General features: G+C 42.8%; 1 long non-coding RNA gene across 1 annotated transcript; it reads left to right on the top strand.

Annotated features, from left to right (window-relative positions):
• The first annotated feature begins 16,835 nt into the window (after nucleotides 1-16,835).
• Nucleotides 16,836-20,539, top strand: LOC115466354. The gene is made up of 3 exons (XR_003941536.1): nucleotides 16,836-16,895; nucleotides 17,029-17,132; nucleotides 20,438-20,539. It is a non-coding gene; the product is annotated as an uncharacterized LOC115466354 (long non-coding RNA).
• Nucleotides 20,540-22,318: the final 1,779 nt, after the last annotated feature.

Consider the following 22,318-nt stretch of genomic DNA (forward strand, 5'->3'; position numbering starts at 1 on the left):
AGTAAGATGGACGTCCTTCGGCAGTTCTGTGAGAAACACGTCCTTCTTACTGTACTTTACACTTATGAATATTCCTTATCTTTCCTATACCTGGATGTCCGCAACTACACGCACTGTACTTATGGAACAACCAGATACATCACAGAAGTCCAAAGTATAGTAATAAGGACGTCTTTCTCGCTGAAACGCCGAAGGACATTGATATGAAAGTATAGTGAATGTCTTAGGGATGTCCTTTTGCGGTTCTGGAAGATGGGCGTCCTTTTTACTATACTTTGGGCGTCCCTGATTTGGGCGTTTTGAACTGCGATAATGGAATGTCTAAGGACGTCCATACTATTTTTCGATTATAACTACCTGATTTTGGCCGACTTCGCAAGGGCGTCCTAATTCATACTTGGACGACCTTCCAAAAATGCCCCTCCACATCATGCTAATTGTCTAATGACCAATTATCAACACTCATTGGCAGGGCCGTGCCTAGGGTCTCTGGTGCCCCCCTGCAGACTATCAGTTGGCGCCCCCACCCCCTCCGTCTAGCAAAGCAGGAACAGAAGGGAGCAGGCAAGTAAGCTGGACATCAGGAAAAAAATAGCACTGTATGTATCCCTCATTGATAAGGCTCTGACTCTAAAGTTTAGCAATTTCATTAAAGCAAAATGTATTTTCATAACACTTCAAAGATTTCCAACTCAAAATAGGAATGCTAATTCAAAATGTGAGCAAAGTCCTCTTAGTTTCCAAAGATTCTTTTTCTAATCTCCTTTGCACCAAAGGATATAATTCAGATCAAACATTTGTCTCTGATCAACTATCTCAGATCAAATATTTATTTCAGATTAAATATTAAGGTTTCCTTGCTTACAGTCACTTAAATCTACCTAGCCTTTATATAGCTTATAGGATTTAAACACTCTTAAACTGAAATTCACCCTTTTCTATTCTTCATAAACTTCAAGTAATCCTGAAATATTCAGATCCTTTTTCACTAGAGAAATCTCAAACTTCAATCTCCACCAACCTCTTTTCATTCATATTTTCTCATTTACCACATAATCTGGCAGTCTTTTATAATTTCAGTCAACACACACAGGAACTCACAGCTGCATGTCTCTCTTGGCCAAACCGACAGTCAGTTGCTGTCTCACTCTGTTCCCTTCCGGGCAGATTTCTAACAAAAGCTGATCATCCAATCAGAGAGCTCTATTTGAATGCAGATTAACATACAGACACTGTAATGGGAATTTTTAGTGAAAAACACTAGATAAACCCTTCGTTTTTGGACCAAACTTCACACTTTTGATCAGAGCCATGCCCTAACATTAAGGCTGTAAACACTTCCATCATTTTTTATTCATAAATATGCAAATGAGAACCTCCCAAAAACGGACTAATTTGCATACGATTTAAACAAATCTGAGCATATGACAACCAAGTACAGAGTCCCAGCACCTGAATTCTGCAATTAGATTTAATACAAATACTTTTAAAACTTATTTTTAGCACTTTTAAAATTTCAGGTTGTCTTTAATTTGAATGCGGTTCAAGCTCTGAAGCTCACCCTGAGTGAGGAATTAGCCACAAACCACAGCATATATAGCAATTTGGTTGCATTCTTTAAAATAACTTGAAGAGCCTGCCTGCCTCAGTGAATAATGCTGTTGCTTTCACTTCCGGTTTTAGGCAGGGCAGGGGCGATCGCAACTTCAGCTAAAAGATTTTGCAAGTGAGTGGAAGGCAGGGACCGCAGGGCAGCAGCGCCCCTCGAAGGCAGGCGCCCCCCTGCATTGCTTACCTGGCTTACCGCATTGGCACGGCCCTGCTCATTGGACATAATTGGACTTTATGCGCGCTTCTTTCTAGGCATATTCTATAAAGAAGTGCATGTAAATTTCCATGCGCAAAGCTATAAAGAGGGCACGGTCAATGGAGAAGCGTGGGTGTGTCAGGACTGTCAATCAGATTTACATGCGTGGTTATTGAATTTGGGCCTATATGCCTAGATTTAGGCACAGACATTTACTCCAGCTTTTCAATTATATAAATCACTGCACCTCCACCAGGCTTAGTGTATTCTATAAACCATGTCTGAATGTTTATAGAATATGCAATCACATATACTATATTTCAAGAACTGCTCAATTTTTTGGACTGAAAATTCCACCAATTAACCCTATGAATAGATGGAAACATCAAGGATGTGACCAGTTGGTTAACAATATTTAGCTGTTTGAATGTTTGAAAACGTTATATGGAAATCACGGGTACATTAGAGAAGACCTTATAGAATGGACAGTCTGCAGTCACCTCAACGACTGGCTAATTGAAAGTAATTGGTTAGACCCATGTCAATCTGGATTCAGACATGAGTATGGAACAGAGACAGTTCTTATGTCTTTTCTTGATAATCTGCACAGAAACCGTGACAGGGGATCTGCCTCGATACTAGTGTTGCTCGATTTCTCGGCAGCCATCAACACCGTGGATTATAATATCATGCTTACAAGACTGGCACAAATGGGTATCAGTGGCACAGTATTTACTTGGTTCAAATCTGATCTGTCAGATAGACAACAATCAGTTCTGTTCAGCAACAGCACATCATCACCTTCAGCGACCGCACCTCGAATATTGTGTTCAATTCTGGTCGCCGCATCTCAAAAAAGATATAGTGGAATTAGAAAAGGTGCAGAGAAGGGCGTCGAAAATGATAAAGCGGATGGGATGACTTCCCTATGAGGAATGGCTAAAGCGACTAGGGCTCTTCAGCTTGGAGAAAAGGCGGCTGAGGGGAGATACGATAGAGAAATATAAAATAATGAGTGGAGTTGAACAGGTAGATGTGAAGCATCTGTTCACGCTTTCCAAAAATACTAGGACTAGGGGGCATGCGATGAAGCTACAATGTAGTAAATTTAAAATGAATCGGCAAAAATGTTTCTTCACTCAACGTGTAATTAAACTCTGGAATTCATTGCCAGAGAATGTCGTAAAGGCGGTTAGCTTAGCGCAGTTTTAAAAAGGTTTGGACGGCTTCCTAAAGGAAAAGTCCATAGACCGTTATTAAATGGACTTGGGGAAAGCAGTATAAAATGTTTTGTACATTTTTGGAATCTTGTCGGGTATTTGTGACCTGGATTGGCTACTGTTGGAAACAGGATGCTGGGCTTGATGGACCTTTGGTCTTTCCCAGTATGGTAATACTTATGTACTTATGACTGTGGAGTGCCACAGGAATCCATACTGTCTCCCATTTTATTTAATATCTACCTCAAGACTCTGGCTGAGCTGCTTCAGTCAATGGACACAAAATTGTACATCTATGCTGATGATGTGCAACTACTCATGCACAATGAACCAGATCTACTCTTGGCTCTGAATAAATTGACTGCCTGTCTCACCGCAACTCAGGAATGCACAAACAACAACAAACTCTGCCTGAACCCAAGCAAAACAGATTCTTTGGGTACCTTACACAAGTGGACAAATACCTGACTTCAAAATACCTTTTGGAAAGTATGAACTCCCCCTAAAGTCAGGAATCTTGGGATACTGCTAAACTCATCACTCACTCTGATCCCACAAATTCAAACTACCTTCAAAAATTGTCTTATCACCTATGGCAACTATGAAAACTCTCTCCATATGCTGAAAAGACGAGTCTGACCACAAATGTCCATGCCATGATAACATCACAACTAGACACTGGCCAAACTAAAAAGAGTTTGTATCAGCTCCAACTAATTCAGAATGCTGCAGCACGACTGATAGAAGGCTGCAAGTGACGTGGCCACATCACACGCTTTCTGCATAAGCTACACCAGTATCTTACATTACAGGGCTAAATTTAAAACTCTATGTTTGATTTTCAAGGTCCTCAGACAAAATGTGCCAGAGTACTGAAAGCCCACCTCTTTAACATTGCTTTTGACTCGTAACCACTTGTAACCACTCGCCTCCACCTACCCTCCTCTCCTCCTTCCTGTACACATTAATTGATTTGATTTGCTTACTTTATTTTTTGTCTATTAGATTGTAATCTCTTTGAACAGGGACTGTCTTTCTTCTATGTTTGTGCAGCGCTGCGTACGCCTTGTAACCACTCGCCTCCACCTACCCTCCTCTCCTCCTTCCTGTACACATTAATTGATTTGATTTGCTTACTTTATTTTTTGTCTATTAGATTGTAAGCTCTTTGAACAGGGACTGTCTTTCTTCTATGTTTGTGCAGCGCTGCATACGCCTTGTAACCACTCGCCTCCACCTACCCTCCTCTCCTCCTTCCTGTACACATTAATTGATTTGATTTGCTTACTTTATTTTTTGTCTATTAGATTGTAAGCTCTTTGAACAGGGACTGTCTTTCTTCTATGTTTGTGCAGCGCTGCATACGCCTTGTAGCACTATAGAAATGCTAAATAGTAGTAGTAGTAGTACTTAAAGAACAAGTTAACTGTTTACCCACCTTTAAGACATTTGGACAGAGAATGCCAAAAAACAATGACATAAGTTTGGTGACTGACAGAATTTGGCAACCATATGTACAAAATGACATTTGTAAGGTGGAAGTGTTTCTGAATCATACAATATAGTCAACAATGTTTATAAAAAATTATAAATTAAAAAGGTTTTACAAACATTTGATTTTTCTAACAGACTTTGATAAGACAGAAATAAGTATCATTCCACATAGAATGAATATCTGAAGGTCAAGGCTTCATTATAGGAAAATGGAGAAAAAAAGACATTTTAAAAAGGCAGGTGGATAACCTTAGTGTAAGAAGGAATCAAGAAGAAAACCACGGACTAAGTGTAACTGGTCACAAGATAAATGTGCAGACTGGGAGAAACAAGAGATCCTCATCTGCTTACACTTTCTATTAAAGCATCCTTGTTTGTACCACACAACTGTAAATAATTTACCTGTGTTATTTTTTCTCATCAATTCACATTGACAGTGTTGGAACACATTACATTTACTTTCCCAAATATAAGAATGTTTTTGATGTAATAGGTACTAGCTGTTAGTTCAAAGTTTCCTACATTTAGGAGCCTAAAATTCAGACACTAAACTGCAATTAATTTAGCAAGAAAAGGTACCAAAATTAGTTGTCTATTGCTGAAAACAAACGCTGAACCCAATGGACCAATATTCAGCTGCTGCAGTCAGCATTTGTTTGTTTATTTTTAAATGTCACCTGCTGCAATCAAAAAATATCCAGTTTTTCAAATCCACTGTTGTGGCAGGTGCTGAATATTCAAATCAAAGGGTCTGTACTGGAACCTGTCCAGACAGTGGAAATATCTTCTGCTATCCTGATAACGTAGGACACTCTGGCACTCTCCGCGCAATGCAGCGGTGTCTGTAAGGACAGTATATAGAGATGGTGCCTCTGAATATCCCAGTCAGCAGCATTTGTCCAGAAAATAGGTGCTCTTACATGGAAAAGTATTTTTTCAATACTGGGACATTGATTTATTCCCTGCTCTTTTTCTACTCCAAAGCCACCAATATTTTAAGAACCTAAATTTGGAATTCTAATTGACAATAGGATCAAAAATATAGGCAATTCAAACTAGTCCATTTTGAAAGGTTCAACTAAGCATTCATGAGCATAACCCTGAGAGGGATGAGCTGAATAATGATACTTACTATATTGTTTCAAGCGACAGAAGGGGGGGATCTGTGAAGAAAAATGGGTCAGTTATATGCAAATTGTACAGAGTTACTATTCCTCCAATTATGATGTCCCCATTCCTTTGATATCCTGGTGATGTCATCAAATCCTGCCCTAATGAACATGAACTCTCAGCGAACTTCCATAGGTTAGGAAAAAATATAAAAAAAATCAGAGCAGAATGAGCTTGCATCTTCAAAACTGTGGAACAGTTTACCCAATGAAAAACCTGCTGTGATGGTACTTATTTCATTGACCAATTAGAAGATGTTGCAGGGTTCTTGATGATCCCACACAAATGCATCTTTAAATCACTAACAAACAAAAAAGAAAACATGAAAAACAGTCATATTTTCTCACTGGAAAAAGCAAAGAAACAGAAATCAAATTAATTGGGGAGGATGTCATTAAAACCTTTTTCTGATTTTGAATCCAATTTTTTTTGTTTTTTGTTACATTTGTACCCTGTGCTTTCCCACTCATGGCAGGCTCAATGCGGCTTACATGGGGCAATGGAGGGTGAAGTGACTTGCCCAGAGTCACAAGGAGCTGCCTGTGCCTGAAGTGGGAATCGAGCTCAGTTCCCCAGGACCAAAGTCCACCACCCTAACCACTAGGCCACTCCTCCACTCTTGCTAAGATACAGTAGCTTTATAGTGTTGTTCTTCTAGAGTTTACTCTCATGGGACACCTGCTAGTTCTGTGTATTTAACATTAAATATAGTTTACTGATATCTTTTTTAAGCTAACTGATATTAATAGACAGACAAATATTAATCTAACCGAAATGTGTGGAGATCAGTATAATAACACTAATCAAGGGCATTGCATATGTGGAGAGTGTTTTTCTAACAGAGGACCTAGACTCAGGTTGGAAAAGGAACCTATATTAAGCCTATTTACAAATACAACATAGGCAACTATGTGCCTTTTCCAGAACTAGTCCCGCATAATGCCCACATAAACCTACACAAATTCACAAACAAATTTATACCAGCTCTAAAAAGGATTCAAAAGTGTGTGTGTGTACTCCAAGTATATATCTGTAGGAGGAAATATTTTTTTCACTCATCGAATAGTTAAGCTCTGAAACTGTTTGCTGGAGGATGTAGTAACAACGGTTAGCGTATCTGGGTTCAAAAGAAGTTTGGACAAGTTCCTGGAGGAAAAGTCCATAGTCTGCTATTGAGGCAGACAAGGGGAAGCCACTGCTCACCCTGGGATTGGTAGCATGGAATGTTGCTACTATTTGGGTTTCTGCCAGGTACTTGTGATCTGGCTTGGCCACTGTTGGAAACTGGATATTAGGCTAGATGGACCGTCAGTCTGACCCGGTGTGGCTACTCTTATGTTCTTATGTGTGCATAACACACAATCGCTTCTTTTTCTGCAAACACCAATACACAGATCCCATAAAAGTAGGCATGTTCCTTCCATGTACTTACTTTTTCCATGTGGATGTGGTTACGTAATATTATTGAGGTACTTTTTATGTGGAAAAGGCTCTATAAAATCATGGGGATGGGTAGTCATTTACAACAAAAGAAGGAAGGAGTGGGAAATGGATAATGGCTCTTCAAAAACAAACCATGGAACACCAAAGGGATGGAGAAGCACTCTTTATTGATAGAAGCTAAAGACTCCTTGTTTTGTGTTCCATTGTGGGGTTCCTGTGTTTCTAGTAAATCAAACAATAAGCAGTATGGGCTGTTAATCCTGCTAAGGTAATCTAATACAACAAAAACTGAAAAACAGCCAAACACAAACTCAAAGGGTCGTGTAAAAAAGGAATGCACAGCAATGGCTAATTAGTGGGAAATGCCCTCAGAAACCAAGGTATCTACCAAGGTCTGAACACCAGGACACTGATATCTACATGAGATGTATTGTGCTGTGATCTTGTCTCTTTCATAGGGTATAAATATCCCACCTATTTACACACAAGACTGTTCACAATAGAACTAATAATTCAAAAAAAGCATTATCAAAAAGATAAAAGCTTTCCAAGCCAAAGCATGACATAAATAAACTTAACTTTCTTAAAGTTGGCTTGATAACCCCACATTCAAACTGTTAACTTTCATTTGTTCAACGGGGCCCGAATCGTTTCACCCGCTTCATGGCTTCATCAGGAACCACAGTTTAACATGATCACAGGGGTATGAATTTGCAGCTAGCTAGACTTCTCTGGATGCTCCTACAGTTGGTTCAGAGACGCTCTTTCTAGCATGTACTGTCGGAGATAGCTCTCGTATACAGCCCATAGTTTCATATGAAAGTAGGGCTTCAGTCCAGCGCTCTGTTTGAGGCAAGCAATTATTGTTTGACCCATGATGCAGACAACTGCGTGCATCGAAATATGGCCCGTGTTGGGTCCCCTGTTTTCATATAATAAAGTACGTTGGACTCATATCTCCATTGGTGGTTCGTCTTCTGTGAGCCTGTACTTTCTCCTGTTGTGCCTTCTCGCCATAGAGGACTTTCCTGTTCCTTTTCCTCGGAACTCAAGTACCTAATATCGCACTTAGGTTCGTGTAAGGCTGTCTAACAATGAAAGAGACAGTGCCATAGTGGAAATATATTATGTATTATAGATAAAAATTAACAATATGGCAAAATGCAAAGCATGTTACAAAATTCTGTACACTATCAAAATATACTGATTATTACACTAAAAGATATAAGAAAAAATATTGTGATAAACACAGGACTGCCCTAGCCTGTGGATGCTGCCAGAGGGCACTGTCCCAGGGAAAAGTCTGGAAAATGCCCTGATCTGGTCACGAGAGAGAGAGAGAGAGAGAGAGAGAGATTATTGGCAGTTGAATGATATTCTGGAAAGAAGTTGTTCCCCACAAGACTGGAGCAGGGTTCTGATAAAGGGAAATGGGACTTGATATACCACCTTTCTGAGGTTTTTGCAACTATATTCAAAGCAGTTTTCATATATTCAGGTACTTATTTTGTACCAGGGGCAATGGAGGGTTAAGTGACTTGCCCAGAGTCACAAAGAGCTGTAGTGGGAATTGAACTCAGTTCCCCAGGATCAAAGTCCACTAGGCTACTTCTCCACTTTTGCATCTGTTGTATTTAATTTGCATATTTGTGAAAGCTGAGAAACCAGGGTTATATTCCCAAGAAAGGTGACAGGGGGCTCATCAGGGGTACCAGAAATGTGGCCGGTTACCAGAGGATACAGCAGGGAAAGATTCCCAGAATTGGTGATAAATGGGGAACAGTCACCCTGAGTTAAAAGGGGAGTTCAAACAGTGAAACTAGGATTACAGGTTGCCATATTTCAGAAGCAAAGCACTAGGGATTCGTAGCTGAGGGCTTGCGATGCTGGACAGGAGCCCCTGGGGAATTACTATATACCACAAGAGGGCTGTCAGCACATTAGCACATCCCTGGGGGATTACTATATATATATACTATATATATATACCCACTTGAAGTATTGTGTTTAGTTTTGGAGGCCATATCTTGCTAAAGATGTAAAAAGACTGGAAGCGGTGCAAAGAAAAGCTACAAAAATGGTATGGGATTTGCGTTGCAAACCATATGAGGAGAGACTTGCTGACCTGAACATGTAAACCTTGGAGAAAAGGAGAAACAGGGGTGACATGATACAGACATTCAAATATTTGAAAGGTATTAATCCGCAAACGAACCTTTTCTGGAGACAGGAAGGCGGTAGAACTAGAGGACATGAATTGAGGTTGAAGGGGGGCAGGCTCAGGACTAATGTCAGGAAGTATTTTTCATGGAGAGGGTGGTGGATATGTGGAATGCCCTCCCGCGGGAGGTGGTGGAGATGAAAACGGTAATAGAATTCAAACATGCGTGGGATAAACACAAAGGAATCCTGTTTAGAAGGAATGGTTCAGTGGAATCTTAGTGGAGATTGGGTGGCAATGCCAGTAATTGAAACAAAATGTGAGCTGGCCAGACTTCTACGGTCTACTCCCTGATTGTGACTGATTAGATAGGGATGGGTTGGAGTGTAAATTTTAAGGGGCTTCGATGTTAGCTTCAGAACTAAGCACAACAACTGTACTGGGCAGACTTCTACGATCTATGCCCTGAGAAAGGCAAGGACAAATCAAACTCGGGTATACATATAAAGTATCACATACCATGTAAAATGAGTTTATCTTGTTGGGCAGACTGGATGGATTGTACAGGTCTTTATCTGCCGTCATTTACTATCAGCCTTATTTTCGAAAGAGAAAGACGCCCATATTTCGACCCAAATCGGGAGATGGGCGCCTTTCTCCCGTGTGCGCCCAAATCGGTATAATCGAAAGCCGGTTTTGGCGTCTCCAACTGCAATCTGTTGCGGGAACGGACAAAGTTGACGGGAGCGTGTTGGAGGCGTGGTGAAGGCGGGACTGGGGCATGTTTATCGGCTGAGGAGAGATGGGCGCCCTCGGCTGATAATCGAAAAAGGAAAGGCACCAGAAGCGAGAATTTGGGACGCTTTTTGTGGACCCTTTTTTCTCACGAACAAGTCCCCAAAAAGTGCCCGAACTGCCCAGATGACCACCGGAGGGAATCGGGGATGACCTTCCCAGTGGTGATTAACCACCTCCCACCCGGAAAAAAACTTTACAAACTTTTTTTTTTTAAGAGTATATCCTTCACCACGCCTCTGTCCCTGCTACGGAAGTTGAAGACATCCAAAATGCTTCCAACACCCTCTTTATTTATTTAGATTGTGGATCACAAGTAGCAGCAGTGGGATTTGAACCAGCCACTTCTGGGTTGCCAAACCAGTGCTCTAACCACAAGGCCATTCTGTCACTCCTTTGCACAGTTCCACTTCCTTGAAATTTGGCCATCACTGAGGGGGGGGGGCAGTATGTAGGTCCCTGGACGGGGGAAGTATGTGTGTGTCAGCAGAGGCATAACGAAGGCATGGACAGGCGCATGGCACCCCCCCCCCAGCAGGTAAAAATGCACCGGGGGGGGGGGGGGGGTCGCGCTGCACCCGGGGGGGGGGCGCATCGGCGATCCGCCCCGGGTGTCAGCCAGCCTAGGAACGCCACTGCATAGCAAAGGACATACTCTAATAAAAAAAAAAGTTTGAAACATTGTTTTTTTGGGGGTGGGAGGTGGTTAATCACCACGGGGAAGTCAGGGGACGTCATCCCCGATTCCCTCTGGTGGTCATCTGGGCAGTTCGGGCACCCTCCTTAGGAAGGAAATCGTGTACAAATGAGCTAACAGCAAGCAGCTCATTTGCATTCAATTTCCTTCATGCATGCCCATTCCTTTCCAGATTAGTAAGGGAAGGGCTTTTTCCATTCAGTTAGTGGGACCAGTGTACTACAAATCCTGGCCCCTCCCACGACCAAATGCTTTGGAGTTATTCATTTTTGAGCTGGGCGCCTTCGGTTTCCATTATCGCTGAAAAACGATTCCGCCCAGCTCAAATCCACCTAAATCCGATGCATTTGCCCGGCACCAACCGTATTATCGAAGCAAAAGATGGACACCCATATTTTTCGAAAATACGGTCTGTCCCGCCCCTTTACGTATCTGTCCTCGGAGATAGACGCCCAAGGAGATGGGCGTTCTTGTTCGGTTATGCCCCTCCACGTTTTCATAATCAGGGAGTAAATGATAGTTGGAACATTTCTAAAGATGTATCAATAAATAATATCATATATAATGAAGGAGATAGGTAGAGACTCAACTGGCTTTCACTCTGATCATAAATTCATTAAATAAAGAGGTGAAGCCTCAAGAAGCCCCCGGCTCGATGATTAAAGAGCTCTCGGGAGGCTGGACTGCTTCATCATCGGCAAACACCCCAAGGCACCAATGTTTGCCGATGATGAAGCAGTCCAGCCTCCCGAGAGCTCTTTAATCATCAAGCCAGGGGCTTCTTGAGGCTTCACCTCTTTATTTAATGAATTTATGATCAGAGTGAAAGCCAGTTGAGTCTCTACCTATCTCCTTCATTATATATGGTTTTTCAGATAGAAGTATTGGAAGGAGATTGCCTTCAGTATTAGTTTTAATCAATAAATAATATGTCATCTGACTGCTATACTTCTGTCTCTTTCCCTTGGCCATGATCTCACTTTAAACAGCCAGCATGGATTTAGTAAAGAAAAGTTCAACTTTGCTAAATGATTAGAATTCTTTGAAGGTGTAAATAAGCTTGTGGAAATTAGTGATCAAGTTGATATATAGTTCTGAATCTGCATGTTCAGAAAGAAAATTAAAATCAAATGGATAAAACACCATGGAGATGATTTTATAAGGCTTAGTGTTGTCATGTGCCAAATTGGGATTACCACTGGGCTACCGCGGAAGCCCGGAGGTAGTTCCCACTCCCAGCGTACACTATTTCTGCTGCGACAAAAATATTGGTGGGTTTATAAGTGGGGTTGGGCTCTGGCTCTGCAGTGCCAAGGTTAAAAAGATTTTTAATCTGGTAGAGCTATATGTTTCTTCTCAAAGCATTACAAAACCTCTTTATGGGGTCTGACTGTGCATTTTTATTGAAGGGAATATTTGTTGTTGTTGTTGTTGCCTAGGGGTGTGTAGAAAAATATTTTGTTTGAATTTATTAATTGGACTATGCCAGCTTTTGGAAATGTGTATCCTCCCACTACCCCTACTCAACATCTGATATCTTTAGTTTCTATTTCTCTATTATTGCTGTACATGCAAAGTTTGACTACTCATGTTTTCTGATTCAGAGTCATTTGACAATAGGCAACATCTATGGCCATATTTGACATCAATGTTTAAGTTGAAAAGCATAGATGGAAATACTGTCGTCCTCACATGGTTATTATGCCCTTCGAAATACATGGAATGTCTAGCATTTGCTATTTCACCATAAAATTTGAAACAAGCATGTGCACTGAATGCATTCTAACCAAATGGGAACATTTGAAAAATTAATACTGAATGCAAGAAAGTGGAAGCAAGAAGTAAAATATGATTCTTCAGTAAACCGAGTGAAGCAGCAAAAACTAATGCAAATCTTGGTCTGTGACTCCTAACGTGGAACCTTGCATGACGTAGCTATAATTCGGGTTCCTCTTTCCCACATGCATCACTTTGCACTTGCTCACATTAAAAGTCATCTGCCATTTAGACACCCAGTCTCCCAGTCTCGTAAGGTCCTCTTGTAATTTTTCACAATCCTCCTGCGATTTAACGACTTTGAATAACTTTGTGTCATCAGCAAATTTAATTACCTCACTAGTTACTCCCATCTCTAGGTCATTTATAAATATGTTAAAAAGCAGCGGTCCCAGCACAGAGCCCTGGGGAACCCCACTAACTACCCTTCTCTATTGAGAATACTGACCATTTAACCCTACTCTCTGTTTTCTATCTTTTAACCAGTTTTTAATCCACAATAGAACACTACCTCCTATCCCATGACTCTCCAATTTCCTATGGAGTCTTTCATGAGGTACTTTGTCAAACGCCTTCTGAAAATCCAGATACACAACATCAACCGGCTCCCCTTTATCCGCATGTTTGTTCACCCCTTCAAAGAAATGTAGTAGATTGGTGAGGCAAGATTTCCCTTCACTAAATCCATGTTGACTTTGTCTCATTAATCCATGCTTTTGAATATGCTCTGTAATTTTGTTCTTAATAATAGTCTCTACCATTAAGAACAAAACTACAGAGCATATTCAAAAGCATGGATTAATGAGACAAAGTCAACATCAGATCAAAGAGAACCAATCTAATTCTTGATTTAAGCCTACAGGTCATATATCCAGCATTGTTCTTTTGAATTAAGCAATCTCTCCACAGTACCACCCACCCTCCTTTCCTGAATTGAATGAATATTAGTCCAGCAATTTTTTTCAATCAAATGCTTCAGCTGAAGTCAATGAGACACTATTGGAGCAGATGTTTGTCTAGTATTAATACGAGACTTATATTCAGTTAATTGCACTTTCACCGGTCTAGAAGTACGTCCAATATATATTTTTTCACCCGGGCAAATAATGCTGTACACTACATTGCTGAATCATATGTTATATTGTTCTTTGCTTTCACAATTTCAGTATGTTCAGGAGGAATCCACTCAGATCCTTCTATGGTTTTATCACACCATTGACAATGACCACATTTTTGATGCCAATATGATCTGATTTTTTGCAGTTTTGAGAAATTCTCCTATAGATTTACCCCTATGCAATACCATAAAAGGCGGATCCATATCAACAAACAATAAATTTGTAATGTGCCCATGTTTCCATATACTGGATGCAATTGCCGATGACATAGAAGAGAAAGGAAGCACATGTAAGATCAGAAGAGTCCTGTTGATTGTAGTGTAACAATAGTCCCCTTTGTGCGTATCTGGCTTGCAAGTATGCTTTTTTTATAACATGCTTTGGATATACTTCCTTCATCAATCTATATTGCAATAAGGAAGCTTGATACTTAAAATCCTACAGAGATGAACAAATGCGACATATCCTTAGAAACTAGCTTACTGGGAGATTATCCCTCAGTCGTCTAGGATGGAAACTATCACAATACCTTAATAAGTTGTTACGATCAGTTATTTTCCTGTAAAGGGTAATATCCAATCCTCCTTCAGATTTAAATATTTTTACATCCAAAGGGCAGCTGGCTCAGGCTGCAGGAGAGTGTCCTGGGCTTGTAGATCAATATTGGAGGCCGTGAAGTGCTGTGTTGGTGTCCGAGGCATTAGCATGCAAGCTGACGTCATTGATGATGTGGGCGGCGCATGCGCATCGGGGCAGTTTGCCCAGTGGCTCCGGAGTTGTCCCGGATCATCGGGGATCACTGCACCACCAATAATTTATTTAAAATGTGAAAGGGGGTTAGTTTTGAACCCAAGAAGGGTCTAATTAGAAAAATATAAATGCGGCCAAAATTAGGGCCATGACACATGCAAATTAAAAAGTATTACAAATAAATTTTTTTAAGTGTTTGCAAAAGTTTTAATAGTAGAATTGAGATGCAGGAAGCCTGTAGATGTCTACTATGGGGTTATTTAATCTTTAATTATATACAAATTAGTACAATTTTATAAAGTTCCAGTTTGGCCGTTTGGGGGTCAGTTTAAATGGAAAGGAGAAATCGATGGACATGGAGGGGAGTGCAGGGGAGAGAAGAGAATTGCTGGATATGAATGGAGGAGAGGGCAGGGAAGAGGGGATACTTGCTGGACATGGATCGATGGAGGGGAGGGCAGGGGAGAGAGAAGAAATCGCTGGACATGGATGAGAGGGGAGGGGAGAGAGAAGAAATCGCTGGACATGGAGGGGAGGGCAGAGGAGAGAGGAGAATTGCTGGATATGGATGGAGGAGAGGGCAGGGAAAGGAGAGTTGCTAGACATGGATGGATGGAGGGGAGGGCAGGGGAGAGAGGAGAGTTGCTGTACATGGATGGAGGGCAGGGCAGGAGAAATGCTGGTCATGTATGGAGGAGAGAGAAGACAGGAAGGAGATGCATATGGATGGAGGGCAGGGGAGAAAGGAGAAATGCTGGACTGGACATGGAGTGGAGGAAAGACAGAGGATGTAGATGCACATGGAGGGGAGAGGAGAAATGCTGGACTTGGATGGAGGGGAAGGAAGACAGAGTCTGAGATGCATATGGATGGAGGGGAGAGAGGAGCTGGACATGGATGGAGGGGAGGGAAGAGCGAGGAAGTGAGATAAACATGGATGGAGGGGCGGAGAGAGAGGAGAAATGCTGGACATGGATGGAGGGGGTAGAGGGAAAATGCTGGACATGGGTGGAGGAGAGGGAAGAGAGAGGAAGGAGATGCATACTGCCGGAGATGAGGGAAAGGGTAAAGAGGAGAAAATCAATACATGGATGGAGAAAATAGATGCTGGATGGAAAGGGGGAAGAGGGGGCAGATGCTGGATAGAAAGGGGATAGAAAGAGGGTAGACGCTGGATGGAAAGGGGGGAGTGTTAAGATCGAGGAAAGAAGAAACAAGAGACTGGGATCAACACAATTAGAAACAGTAAACGGCCAGACCACAAAGGTAGGAAAAAATTAATTGTATTTTTAGTTTAGGATAAAGTAGTGTGGTAGCTGTGTTAATAAATACAGAAAATGGAAGTAAGGTGATATCTTTATTGGACTAATTTTAATACATTTTTGACTAATGTTTGGAGACCAAACCCTCCTTTCTCGTGTCAGAACAGAACAGCAGTATACTATCCTGACCTCAGGAAAGAGGTTTTGGCCTCTGAAAGCTAATTGAAAAATGTATTTAGTCCAATAAAATGATATTATCATATTTTCCATTTTTTGTTTTATTTGTTAACCTATAGTATAGTGATTGAAATATGTCAGTTTTTGAAATTTGCATCTCCTTATATTTGCACAGTACAGGGGGACTGAGGAGCGGGACTATTCAGGGAAGAAGTCCTAGTGCAGGTTGCAGGCAGCTTTTGAGTGGCGCTGCCACTGCCCAGGTGAAGACTGCAGCAGACAGTATATTAAGGTATGGGGGCGGGGGGGGGGGGGGGGGGGGAATGAACCACCTGTAAAAAAAAACTTTTTAGCACTCCCAATCATTTTGAAAAGGTGGCTCCTATGTCTACAAGTACAATATCACTCCCTCCCTGCCTCCTATTATCCAGCATCTCTCCCCCTCCCAAATCTAACATATCTGTCCCTCCTGTTGACCAGAATCTCTCTCTCTCTCTCCCCTCTCTCTCTCTGCCCGTGGTCCGGCATCTCTCTTTCCCTCTCCCTCCTCTCTAGTCTACCATCAGTTGATGTCTTGGGATGGCGGCAGCAATTCAGTTGCTGCCTATTGCTAGCCCTGGAGTCTTCACTCTCTGCATCTTGCATCTAAGGAAACAGGAAGTTACATTGGAGAGGGTGGGAGTCAGGACGCAGCAATCTTTAGACAGCAGGGCAGCAAGAGAAGGTAGATTGGGGAGCAAAGATGCCACCCTGGGTCGGGGAGGTGGAAGGAGAGATGACTGACTGGAAGGGCACACTCTGAGTCAGCTGGGGGATAAGTACCTACAGGGCAGCAGGCCGGCCTGAGAGCAGGCTCTTCTGCTGTGGTTGATTCAAATTCTATTTTGCTTTGCCACTCCTTGAAAGCTGCTACCTGAGGCCTCTGCCTCAGTTGGCCTAATTATACATGCATAAGTTACAGCAAGGTTAAAGTACAAACCACAAACATTTACTTTCGCTTTCAGACAGAGAAGGAAGAGAAGCAGGTTTAAAGTGAAAAAAATTATGTTTATGCTGTAAAACTTAGGAAAAACAGTGTCCGACATCCTTGTATTCATAATGTTTTGTTAATTTGTCCATCTAAATGTTTACTAACGTGTTTCCTGTTTTACATTTCAGAACTTCTTCATTATGAAGGAGAGGAGTCCGAGATTCAACATATCTTGTGAGATTTGGACTTCCTGAGACTGCAGAGAGACTATTCTTAGAAGACTGAACACAAGGTAGAATAAACTCCCCGAACACCTCCAATTGTTCTGGTAAACCTCACTACCCTCCCCCGAACTTCTCAGTAGAGTTACAGAAGGGGAGTGAGGACAGTTTTGCCACTTAGTGACGAAGTGTGTACTGAGTGTGAGATGTGAGACCGTGTGCAGGGTGAAGAGATCGTCTTCTCTCCAAACAACCTTCAGAAACATAGCGACAAGATACGTGTGTGTACCCGCCTGGCATCTGTGTCCCCCTCCCCTATGTCTGTGGCTTAGGCTAGGCATATTGTTTCCCCACTTCCCCCCCCCATACCTTTCTGCGCTCAGTCCCCCCCCCCCCCCCCCCCCCCCCCCCCCCCCCCCCCGCACCTCCTTGCCTCTTGTACTGCCGGCCAGAGCACTTAATTTTTTTTAAGTAGTGCTGGTATACATCGGCAGGGAACAGGCTGTTTCAGCAAATCCCGGGGCCTTTCTTCAGCCCTCCGGGGTGGGACAGGCTGAAGGAAGGCCCCTGGGATTGGCTGAAGTAGCCTGTTCCCTACTGACATATACCAGCACTGCTTTAAAAAACCTGATCGCGCAGCGGCCGAGTATGTGCTCGCTTGCGCGCCTTCTCGACTTGTTGCCAGTAGTTGTCTCTGTGCCCCCCTGATCGCAGCTTTTTCACATGGCCTGGCCGGGTCCTCTTGGCTGTGCTGCAGCGCGGAGACAGACGCCAGATGGAAGGTGTCTCTGTTGGCGGGTCCCCTCCTGATCTGCTCTTATTGTCAGAGAGAGCAGATTATCAGGAGAGAGGGACCTGCAGCGCCACCAGAGAGGATGAAGTCGGAGGAGCCACAGAAAGTGTGAGTCTGGGATGGGGGATGGAGGGAGCCGGAGCAGATCGGATTGGATAACTACTACTACTATTTGACATTTCTAAAGCGCTACTAGGGTTACGCAGCGCTGTACAATTTAACATAGAAGGACAGTCCCTGCTCAAAGAGCTTACAATCTAATGAAGAGCTACTGCAACCACATTGTGTTTAATTGTTGGTAGCATTTTTATTTAATCTTATTTATATTTTCAAACATACCAGCCAGCTGTTGCAGCATACGAATGTACTAGAGAAAGTATAACTTTTTATAGGTAGAGTAGTAATTTGTTATAAATCGTAATTAGTGTGTCATTTGGAGGAGGGGCTGGTTACAGGGACACCCTAGCACAGTGATGGCGAACCTATGGCATGCGTGCCAGAGAGGGCACGCAGAGCCCTCTCTGTTGGCACGCGCGCCCAGCCACTTTCCCAGCAGAGGAGAGGGAAAAGTAGTTACCTCAGGTTTTTTACGTCGTCTGGCTCGCTTCTTCAATGTTCCGGGCTGCTGGCAGTGTCAGTGCAGTAAGCACACTGCCTTCGGCGGCCCGGAAGCTTTCCCTCTGTTACAGTTTCCTGTCCCGCATAGGCGGGATGCTGCAACAGAGGGAGAGCTTCCGGAGCCGCCGAAGGCAGTGTGCTTACTGCACTGACACTGCCGGCAGCCCGGAACATTGAAGAAGCGAGCCAGAGAGGTACAGGGAAGCAAACCAGCCCAGAACAGAGCCAGACGATGTAAAAAACCTGAGGTAACTATTTTTCCCTTCCTCCGCTGTTTCAGCGAGAAGCTTTCAAGTGAGGCAGGCAGCTGTTCAGCAAATGTAACCTTCGTGGGACTTGAAAGCCATGGAGACCCGGTCTCCGAGATTCAACACACACACTTTCCTATGTTCCCTGGCTATCATGGGATATTTTAAAGAATAAGTAGTGCAAATTGACACAGGGACTAACTGCAGGAAAGAATCATAATGAAAACCGCTGATTGGTAGAGAGTGATGTGGCTGAAGAACAATGTGGATGAACTGGTGTAACCTAAAGAATCCACTTCATAATGCCTCATGCTAAAAGGCACAGAGAGGGTTTTACGAGTCAGTAATTTAACAAGTAAATTCCAAACATTGTAATGATTAAGCTTTTCACCAATGTCAAATGCTTTTAAAGTTCTGTTATTCAGGTTAAATTGCCCTGTTGGCACTTTGTGATAAATAATTAGATTTTGGGTTGCTGTTTGGGCACTCGGTCTCTAAAAGGTTCGCCATCACTGCCCTAGCATGTGTTCTATACTTGCAGAGATTTTTTTTTCTCCTGGTAAAAGGTCCACTAAAAGAGACATCATATTATGAGAGTCGGGTGCTCAACATTCAGAGTTTGTATCTATTTACTTATTTTTGGCATTTTATCCCACATTAAACAGATTAGAACCTGGGAGCATTTAAAATCTTTTTTTTCTGGAGAGAGTAATGCATTGCCCCCTCCCAGGCTTTCTCCCTAGGTTTAGCCAGCCTTGCAATTTGGGGGGGGGGGGGGCGCAGAGGTAGACTGGGACCTCTGCACCCCCCCCCCCCCCTCAACAAAAAAGAATTGCAAGGCTGGCTATACTGGGGGAGAGAGCTTGTTGTTAAAAATTTACCAGCACACCACTGCCTGTAACCCTACAGGGCGCCTTCCTTTAAATATAGGATAGAAGGGAGATGGTGGTGCTGCAGGACTGTTACCATTTTCACATTTCAAAAGTAAATTTCCATCATCAAATCTAACATAAACCTCATTTTATAAAACCAGGTGTGCCCAGAGCAAAGCATTTGACCACACCATTCTGGTACTGAAGATATATGGTTGGATTTCAGTTATGGGCATCTATAAGCAAAAGTGGAGGGGGGGGGGGGGGGGAGAATGGTCCCTCCTGGAATCACCAGAAATGTCTTCCCCTTCTGCATTACCCTTGCCTGGATCCTCCCTTCTCTTATGTGCCCTCTTACATCCACCGCTGTACTTTATTTAGCCCCCACAGCTGGAACATTGCTTCTTCTCTAAGTAATTATCAGCGTGGACTCTTCCAGCACTTGTGCACTAGCAAGCCATGAAATGTCCCACCTTTTCTGGCACAAGCTTCCTGTCACTATAAAAGTCTATGCAAGGGAGAGAGCATCACAAGGTCTGTCAAATGCACAATTGCTGAAAGGCCCCATGCTACAGACTTACAGAAGAAGTGTTGCTGCACCTGTGGGGTGATCTCAGGCACAGGCCTAGATCAAGGCTGGCAATTGCAGCAGCTCTCCCATTCGTTCTCTATAACACTATATCAGTAAACCCTGCTCTATTCCACGATTGAGATACCCCCCAATAGATGCACACACAATTGGAGATGTCATGCTGAAACATTCTGTCCCTGGGCCTCAACTTCTCTTGATATCAGTGTAGCTTAATTTCACTGTATTGTTGGTAATATGATTGTATTATTTTCAGAGGTCCTAGAGATGGAGTTTCATATAACTTCTTGGAGAAGAGCTCGCTTTTGTCATCTTGGCTTTATCCTTCTGTTGACTTGTCTTCTCTTCCAGACTGTAAATGCAGGTGAGAGTCACTCCAACATTTTCTGAGTTTTTTTAATCAGGAAATTTTAAGAAAGTATTTTCTGGTGCAAAACAGTGGCTTCTTTTCACATATGACTTTTTGGTATATGTGTGCTTCTCTGAATAGTGCTGAAGTAGATTGTATGTTCAGTCACTCACCGTCTGTTTCTTGGAGGTACATTTTGTGGGAAAATAACCCTCTGTAATCTGAACATGTCCCAGGATACAACCTTGGAATTTAGGAAGAGCATACATAATTTTAACTGAGTTGAGGGTAGTTAATTTTCCTTATTTAACTGGGTACAGAGGCTGTGAAAATCAGTGGCCCACTTATTAAATATGGGTATATTGTCCAGACCCCCTCTCTGTTATCCTCTGTACACAACTGAGTCATGAAGTTAGGAAAAAGAAAATAAACCTGATATTTCTAATAGTAAAAACAAAATTGTATATGAAGTGATAAAATATATGAGTGAATTCCTCCAAAAAGGCAGTAAATAAATCCTAGTGGAGGAGTAGCCTAGTGGTTAGTGCAGTGGACTTTGATCCTGGGGAACTGAGTTTGATTCACACTGCAGCTCCTTGTGACTCTGGGCAAGTCACTTAACCCTCCATTGCCCCTGGTACAAAAATAAGTACCTGAATATGTAAACCACTTTGAATGTAGTTGCAAAAACCACAGAAAGGTGGTATATTAAGTCCCAATTCCCTTTCCCCTAATAATAAATAAATAAAAATCTTCCACTTGAGAGTTCTTCAGACTTTCCCTTCTATATCTACAGGGTGAGGCAAAAAACAGTAACTCTGTAGAATTTGTTGCTGTTTTTTCAACAACCACTTGGAATTTCAGTATGAAATTTTACAGCTTGATTTGCTGTTACTATTTACATTTATGTGCTGAATGGAATGAGATTATCTTTAAACACAGTGAAGCTACAGACATTTTAGCATGACCATGTGGAGGGGCATAATCAAAAGGGGCGGCCAAGTTTTCCTGAGGACGTCCTCACAGGACGTCCTGGCGAAGGGGTGGGGAAACCCGTATTATCGAAACAAGATAGGTGTCCATCTTTAGTTTCAATAATATGGGTGGGGATGCCCAAATCTTGACATTTAGGTCGTCCCTAGAGATGGTCGTCCTTAAACTTGGTCGCTTCTGATTTTCGGCGATAATGGAAGCTAAGTAAGCCCATCTCAAGGACGACCAAATGCAAGCCCTTTGGTCATGGGAGGAGCCAGCATTCGTAGTGTGGCACCCTAGGGGGCACTGCAGTGGACTTCAGAAAAAGCTCCCAGTTACATAGCTCCCTTACCTTGTGTGCTGAACCCCCCAAAACCCATTACCCAGTGGTGTAGCTAGGTGGGGCGCAAGGGGAGCGGCCGCTCCCCTAATCAGATTACAAACCAAAACGGCGCCTACCTCGCCTGCTGCTGAGCCACCACACAGCAGCATGGATTTTATTTTAAACTTTGCTGCAGTCAGACTAACACTTCTTCTCCCCTTTCTCTCTCTCTCCCCTTTCCCATATCGTACCAAAACAACCGTCCTGAACCTCTTCTTCCTCAAAACTCCCCCCCCCAGCCTAGCAGATTAACACCGGCGCTTTCGCTTTCTCTTTCCCATCCCCCTCGGTTCCTCAAACCTGCTTTCTCTAGCAGTCCCTCCTTGCTGCTGTTTCCTGCAGGGATCACAGGCTGCCTGAGTGAGCCCGGCATCTGATGCTTCCTTCTGCTCCGCCCCTCTGACACAACTTGCTGTGTACGCGAGGGTGGG

This window comes from Microcaecilia unicolor, chromosome 3, assembly GCF_901765095.1.
Source record: "Microcaecilia unicolor chromosome 3, aMicUni1.1, whole genome shotgun sequence".
NCBI classification, from domain to species: Eukaryota; Metazoa; Chordata; class Amphibia; order Gymnophiona; family Siphonopidae; genus Microcaecilia; species Microcaecilia unicolor.